The 8,706-nt window shown below is 39.8% G+C and overlaps 1 non-coding gene across 1 annotated transcript; it reads right to left on the reverse strand.

The window, feature by feature from the left end:
• Positions 1 to 8,633: 8,633 nt before the first annotated feature.
• TRNAE-UUC (transfer RNA glutamic acid (anticodon UUC)) lies at positions 8,634 to 8,706 on the reverse strand. Its single transcript has one exon. It is a non-coding gene; the product is annotated as a tRNA-Glu (tRNA).

Here is an 8,706-nt window from a genome sequence, read left to right on the forward strand (position 1 = left end):
CGTGAATGGTCTTGCTTTAAAAAATAAACCCTATGAGTTCATCCGAACCTGTCATAAACAGATTTTGACACATATTACATAATTTTCAAAATTGATAGGTAGCACTGTAGCATATTCACACGATTCAATTAAAACATATAAAAATGTGTACAGAGAAAAATTTCCTTCCTACCTTTTCCGCTTCCGTTCAGTTCCTATCCTTCCCAGCAAGGAACATTATTAGTAGTTTTTTATTTATCCTTCCAAGGAATTATTACAAATTTGCCAGCCAACACAGATATATAATTCTATTTCCCCTTAATTTTTTACACCAAGGTAGCATGCTATATGCTTTTTCCTACAACTATTCATATGAGTGTAAAATGGGGTATGTACATGTTTATTCATTACAGTGTTGTTTGCAACAGCAAAAATTTGGAAGTAACTCCAGTGTCCATCAAAAGGAGACTAATTAAGTTATGGAATATCTCCACTATGGAGTAATACACAGTTGTAAAAAAAATAATAATAATGAGGATGAGCCCTATGTACTTATATGAAAATATCTGTAGGATGCATTAAGTAAAAACTTTAACGTATAAATAATGTATTTAGTATGTATTCGGGGTAAGAAAGAAGGAGATAAGAATAGATATATTTTCATTTTCTTGCATCTGAATAAAAACCAATCTGGAAGGATTCACTAGAACCTAATAAAGTCTTTAGTTACAGATGGTGAAGGAAGTAAAATGATCAGAGACAGGGAAGGGGGTGAAATTTTCCAATATTTATTTTGTTATAGTATTTTAATTTTTGAACCATGCAAAGTGTGTTTTCTCTTTAAAATAAGACATACAATAAAAATAAATTAATTAAATGCATATCCCCAGCATCTGATAAGCATACCACAAGGAACTTACCCTACAAATATTTCTCACACATGTTCAAAAATACCTGCAAGGAAGTTCGCTGTAGTGTTATTTCAACAGCAAAAGACTGGAAATGACCTAAATACCTATTAAACGTAGACTAGTTAAGTGAATTAAGTTACATTCAAAGAATGAAACACCATGCAGATATTCCAAAGAATGTGAAATACGTATTGATATGGAAAGCTCTCCAAGATATAAGTTAAAAAAATGCAACATAAAAAAACATCGTGCTCCCATTTTTGATAAAATAAATTTGATGCATGCACATACTCCCATGTATCCTGTATTTCTATTAAAAAAAAACTTGACGTGCAACGTTATGTGTGTGTGTGTGTACACACATGGAAAATTTCTGGAAGCAAATACAAGAAATTGCTAATGGTGGTGGCCTCTGGGAAGGGGGTGAGAGTGTGTAGGGGAGGAAAGTCACCTGTTTTTCATTGTAATGACTTTTGAACTACATGCCTTTTACTGTGTGCATTTTTTTCGATTAAAAATATTTACAAATAAATCAACAAATAAAGGTATATCCATACAATGAAAACTGCAGCTGTAAAACAAACAACTGAGGAAGATTTTTATGTACTTATACAGAACAGTTTCCAAGATACGATGTTAAACAATATATTTTTAAATTTTAGCTGCTTCAGGGTTTCCCATACTATGTGTTACTTGGTTGACGCTTCTACCTGGTTCAACCCACACCAATTTTCATTACTTGGGGTATGAACATGTCACATCCCTGCCTTTCAGATCAAGGATGACTATTTTTTGTCCTGGTATGTCTTCCTCACCTCTAAGACTTGATACCAGTCTTTTGGGTTGAAATCCTAGCTCCTACTGGCTTGTGAACACAAGCGACTTAACTGCTGTGGGCCTCAGATTCCCCATCCGTTAAAAAAAAAAAAAAAAAAAAGAATACATTACGGGAATGCTGTAAGAATTTGCAATAACTATTTAGCACATAAGGACCCAAGGGTAAGCATTTTTCAAGATGGTGGCTGTTACCATCATTAATATTCCTTGGGATGTGGCCATCGGAAGTGTAGACAGGAGGGACCACACCCTGGTTTTGCACCAGGAGAGGCAAGGCTTTGTGTGTCATGGCCAAGGCTGTTCCAGAGGAAGCCTAGCATTTGGCTGGTCTTTTTGGCCACAATAGCCTTGGGCCTGTATCTCAGAGAAGCAGCTACTAATAATAGTTCAGAATTCAATATTCTCTGGGTGCAACTGGGGCTGTGTTTTGCTTCTACGGTGCATTTACAGCCCCTCTTAGGGAAGCTTATTCTCATCTTTTAAACATGAATTGTATCAAGTGGCTCCTCCCCACCCCCGCAAGATGCCTCTTGTTGCCTTCTGTTGCCCTAGGTCCATTAGTCCTATTTGTGTTTGAGTCTCTGTTTATAACAATGTCTTTCAGAAGAGGAAGTGAGGATGCCCATGCTGTCTTTCTTCACTTTTACAGAGTTAAAAAGAGAAAGAACTGCCTCTCCACTCTCTCTCCATTTCATCTCCCAGGGCAGCTCTGGGTCAATTGGTCTCACTGATTATCTAGTAGGCTTCCTGCCTTGATGCATTGACCAGGGTCTTTTATTATTGACTTTGGAGCTCCTTGTAAGGTACTGCAAAAAAGCATTTTAAAATAGTGTCTAGTGGGCAATTTACATTTTAACTGCTCCTTTCACTACCCCTCACAACACCCTCATGTAGTTCCCTTTTCTAGAATTAAATAACCACATCATAGCTTTTGGGCTCCATGTCTCTTTTAGATGTTGAACTTGGCCCTGTTGTGGTCTTTATTTATATAGTGGTTCAGTTAGGGTCTCATGCTTGTTCCCATTCCTCATCTTTCTCCTAGTTTGTGTTTTCAGGTTATATGGCATCTTGATAAATTAAGGGCCAGATAGTGCCATCTGGGCTTGTTTTTTTGAGAATCCCTCTGAGAATCACTGACGCCGTGATAAGAGATTGTGCTCAAGGAGTCATGTGATCATGAGAATGTGGTGGGTGTGAAAGGAAAGACTGAAGACCACCATTTTCCAAAAGTCCTTTGGTTCAAGGTGAATGTCAAGTGTCTTTTCCCCATTAATTAATCTAGGATTTAAGATCGAAGATCTGTCTGTCTCTTGGGTTTTATTTTAGATGTCACAGTACTTTGGAGACCATTACCCTAGAAATACAGACCTGGATTTCAGGTTCTCTCTCATCACTTTCCTACCACACTTTTACAAATCCCAGTGGGGCACCTGCCAACTTGCCATTTTCCTTTCTCTTTACTTTATCCACACTCATCTTCCCTAAGGGTGGGCCCAACCTTATCCTGAAGGTCAAAAGCTCAATGAATGGTGAGAATTTCTTGTGGAAATTTCTAGTAGAAAATAACACTTCACAAGTCCAATACTAATGTTTCCAAAGCTGTAAGCCAGCGAGGACCCCCTGTCTTCCCCCACCACCAACACACAAATACACCTTCCCATATTATGTTCCCAATACCCTGAAGACGATACTGGCAGGGTGTACACTTGGCTTAATCTTACGTGGCCTCAAGTAAGGATGTGTTTTTTATTTTTTAATTTTCTTTTATTTAAAAGAGGAATTCTACATTTTTTTCCCCTTCTACTTTAAAACTATACCAAGAAGTCACAAGGGGATCAGCAACTTCCTCAAGAAACAGTTTATACTCAACTCATTCCATGATGCGGCAGCCTCATGGGGATGTAGCAACTGAATTACAGAGGAAGAAAGGAGCACAATTTCTTGTGCTCTCCAAGAGAGAGAAAACCTAAAGTCAGTAAAGAAAATGGAATTGTGCACTTGGGAGAGATCTTCAACAAGTAGATAAATAGATAGCAGTCAGATATATTTCACTTCTCAAATTGAGAAGAATTGAAAAACAATACAACCCGATACTGGCAATGATGTGAAAATATAAGCACTCATATTCTTCTGGCGAGAGAATAAGTTGGAACAATCTGGAGGCAAAGTTAGCAATAGTATGTATCAGGAGTCTTAAAATCTGCATGCCTTTTGATTTGGCAATTTCACCTCCAGAAATCTATTCTAAGGAAAAAATAGAGGTAACAGAGAATCTCGCAGATTGGAACTTCATTATAGCATTGATTATAAGAGTAAAAAAATTAGTAATACCCTAAGGACTAAGTAATAGGGAATTGGTTAAATGGATTGATACATAAGAATGATGTCATAGATGAAAAGGGGCTTGGAAAGATGTTCTTGCTATATAAGCAAGAAAAACACATTAAAAAAACAGTATAAAGAGTGTTAGCTGACAATTACACCCCTCCCCCCAAAAAAACCCAAACCAAACTAAACCAAAACAAAACAAAACAAAAAATACACTAGAAAAACTTGATTGAGAAAAGCCAAGTTTATTAGATTTATTTCAATAAAGAAGAATACAGAGTCTTAGTAGTAGAGCAGAAAGTGGAAGCTGCAGGAGGAGGATATTTACAGGGCTTTACGCCAGAGCTGAGTGATTGATTATAAGGTGGGTCTTACCAGGTGGGGAACTGGTGGGGATTGAACGATATATGACATAACAGCTTTGGATTGATGGACACAGTAAGGTACGGTCTTGAAACAAACATTGTTGAGCAAACTGTTGATCTTGATAAGTAAGCAAGTATTTTCTGGAGCAAATAGCAGGTTATTTGTGCCTAGTCCTAGTATAGTTTGGCACAGAAACAGGAATATATGTTTTGCTCATAACTGTTTATCATAGAGACAAGAAAGTACTTTGATTTCAGTTGTCAATAATAGCTCTTTGGTTAAAAAAAATTGTTTATATTTATATTTCAATCTCACTAGAAAATGCCTAGAAAGATAACTATGTGTAAATTAAAGGTGGTGATCTCCTGGTGGAGGGGTTACAGGTATTCTTTTAGTTTCTTCTTTTCTGCTAGTTTGTATTTTCTAAGTTTTCTCTAACGAACATATATTCAGAAAAAAAGATGCATTTGTTTAACTCATATTGAGCCAGATAATTGCAGGACTGTAGCGTCCAGAGTCACCCTCATTTCAAAACTTCTAATCCATTTCTAAGTACACCAAATCGAGGCAGAATTTTGTGGCCAACTTGGGGAACTGGCTAAATCATTCCCTAATCACAACCATGCGATTCAATGTGCGTTAGACGGCTTTTCATCTTTTCAGACAGATAAGCGCTGTACAGACTGTATTAGAAGGATCCATTCTTCAGATGTATAATGAAAGCATACTTAACAAACACAGACATGCATTTCTGTCCTGGACTCTGTTATCATTCTATTTTCAGAATTATGATACAGTGGGGATCAGGGACTCCAGGGAAGTGAGGAGTGAGATCCGAGGTGAACCAGAAGTCTCGAATACTGTCTCATGACTCTCCAGTCAACCACTGATAAATATTTTTGAGCATCTAATATTTGCTGAGTGCTGGACAGGTGAGGCATGGCACAAAAATTGGATAACCTACGTTCCAGTCCTTAAAGGAGCTTAGTTTTTCATTGGGAAAGGGGCTATGAGGAGTGATTGACACACAGGGAACAATTCCAAGTAGCTACAAAATGGCATATAACCAAGCCACAGGTCGATCTGGACTTGATTCCATGCTGGTCTCTATTATGACATTTGTATTATGCATCTTGTGTGGTCTAGGCTCCAAGTCCCATACAAATTCACTGGTTTGAAGGTTTGGGACATTGAGATATTCTAGTTAAAGACGGGTTAAACTCAAATTTTTTAAAATGTTCTTTCTTTATATTGAAAATCTTTCCAAAACTTGAGTCTGCTTTACTTTCTGTATAAATAACTGTAGCTCAGTGAACCTAATTGCAGGGCCCACAGTCATTCTCATTGCATCTAGATGATTTCATTCAGTGTAGATGAGAAAGATAGGAGGCTGATGTGGATGGGAATTGACTCCAAAATAGCCTGAAATTTACTTTAAAAGACACCCCCCCAACACACACACACACACACATCCCTAGTATCCATGTGTTTTCTGGTGATCATCTCTTTCCATTAAAGACTACAGTGAGATCTTCCAACAGATTGAAGATTCCAATTGGCCAAAATGTCATTCCACTTGAAATAACTCTTTATTTATTCATAAATACTCTTCATCAGGGATTTCATCATCTCATAGGCAAGAGGCCTTAATAACCCCTGGGGGAAACTGAGACTCAGAAAGGGACTTTGTGCCAAGTCACATAGTAACTAAGTGATGGACCTACGATTAAAATCCTGATCTCCTTGTTTTTAATATTCAGCCTCCTACCTCTCTTGTCTGATACCCCATGCCTTTCCCCACAAGGCAAAACTTACTGGGGACTCTGGCAATCTTAAGCTACTAGACATAAAAGTAAAAAAGACATGGCTCACAACACCTTTGAGTCTATGAGATGCTCTCATCTCCAAGTCCACCTTTTGGAAGCTTCTCTGGAACAAGGCACAGTTCTCCTCAATGCCAAGCACAGTGATTGCCACTCGCATGCCCCTTGGTTTTGTCACAGCATAGGGAAGGAAACAAGATGCAGAGAGATGAAGACCCATGTTCCCAGCCCTTGGTCAGCCTGTAGAACAGACCCTCTGCACGCAAACAATAGAAACACAGAACACCTCCTGGGTGAACAAACTGATGATATAACTGGCTATTAACAGCAACAACAAACTTGGCTAATATACCACTTAGGATGTTTTGGCCACTCATAGTAGTAAACAAATAAGCAATAAACATCCTCAAACAGTCTAGGATGTATTACAGGACAAGAAGTGCAGTCTCAAGGTTTGACATTTCAGCAGCTCGGGGTCCCATCAAGGACCCAGGCTCTCTCCACTCTTGTTGCATTTTGCGGTGTATTACTGCCTTTGCCTGAGGCTTGGCCCTCATGGTCTCCAGAGGGCGGCAGCACTTCCAGACCTCACACCCACATTCCGAGGGAGCACCAGAGGCAGTGACTTAGGGAGTCACTTTCTGAAAAACAACGAAATCTTTCTCAGCAGTTCCTGAACAAACCTCCCCTCACAACACTGGGTGAAACTTGGTCAAGAGTCCACCCTGAAACCAACCACAGCCAGGAGGACAGGCTCAGACCATTCATGATTCACCCCTGAACCTGGGGTTGGAACCATTTTCACCTGAGTCACAGGAGGGTGGGGAAAGAGTGGGCAGGTGGGGAGGAGGGAGGAATGGGGAAGTGGACTCCTGACCCCATCAGAGATCACCAGAGGAAGATAGGGGTGGTCGGGATGGAGAGATGACCACCAACAGTATCTTCTCTGAGCTGCCGGCTGCCTCTCCCACCAGGACTTATTCCCTGAGTCAAGGGTCTGATCTCTTCCAAGGGATGAGAAGCTGTTCTGACAGAGCACGGAGAGCACAGAGGACTTCCGGGAGCTTTGCACCTTTCAGCAGTGTGAATGCTCACAGAGGTCCTCCTCAGGTGCTACGTTGACTACAGGTAAATTCTTTTTTTTTAAATTTTATTTTAATAAATTAATTAATTTATTTTTTGGCTGTGTTGGGTCTTCGTTGCTGTTTGTGGGCTTTCTCTAGTTGCGGCAAGCGGGGCCTACTCTTTGTTGTGGTGCGAGGGCTTCTCATTGCGGTGGCTTCTCTTGTTGCGGAGCACAGGCTCTAGGCATGCAGGCTTCAGTAGTTGTGGCATGCGGGCTTCAGTAGTTGTGGCTAGTGGGCTCTAGAGTGCAGGCTCAGTAGTTGTGGTGCACGGGCTTAGTTGCTCTGCAGCATGTGGGATCTTCCTAGACCAGGGCTCGAACCCATGTCCCCTGCGTTGGCAGGTGGATTCTTAACCACTGCGCCACCAGGGAAGCCCCTACAGGTAAATTCTTACTGAGGATTCTGGGGACCTTAATCCAGAGTCAGTGACATGATGCTAAGGGTGGGAATTTCAGACCAGGAAAGCTGATAGGGCGAGGCCACCGAGGGCCAAGAGAGAGCTTTGGGTGCAGATAGACCAGTCTCTTAAGGTGTTCCTTAAATCGCACCTACACTGTCACTGCTGGCCCACTCTCAGGTACAATACACATAGGAAATTGAAATAAGACCCATGAAGGAACATCAGTATATTTTTTTCACCTGGGCCATGCACCATGATAGAATATTTAGCTTTGCTAAAATAAAAATCTGTTTTTGGATGGCTGAGTCACAAGCTTTTTGCTTTTCCTTCTGTTCTTCTTCCTCCTTTTTTTTTTCTTTTTTTTTTTTAATTGAAGTATAGTTGATTTACAATGTCGTGTTAGTGTCAGGTGTACAGCACAGTGCTTCAGTTTTATATATATATATATATTCATTCTTTTCCAGATTCTTTTCCCTTATAGGTTATTACAAAATACTGAGTATAGTCCCCTGTGCTATACAGTAGGTCCTTGTTGGTTATCTATTTTATATATAGTAGTGTGTATCTGTTAATCCCATCCTCCTAATTTATCCCTCCCCCCCTACCCCTTTGGTAATCATAAATTTGTTTTCTATGTCTCTGGGTCTATTTCTGTTTTGTAAATAAGTTCATTTGTATCTTTTATTTTTCAGATTCCACATAGAAGCGATATCATATGATATTTGTCTTTGTCTAGCTTACTTCACTCAGTATGATAATCTCTCGGTCCATCCATGTTGCTGCAAATGGTATTATTTCATTCCTTTTATTACTTTTTTTTTTTTTTTTTTTTGGCTGCATCGTGGGGCTTGCAGGATCTTAGTTCCCCAACCGGGGATTGAACCCGGGGCCTCGGCAGTGAAAGTGCCAAATCCTAACCACTGGACCACCAGGGA

Source organism: Balaenoptera acutorostrata, chromosome 10 (genome assembly GCF_949987535.1).
Source record: "Balaenoptera acutorostrata chromosome 10, mBalAcu1.1, whole genome shotgun sequence".
Lineage (NCBI taxonomy): Eukaryota > Metazoa > Chordata > Mammalia > Artiodactyla > Balaenopteridae > Balaenoptera > Balaenoptera acutorostrata.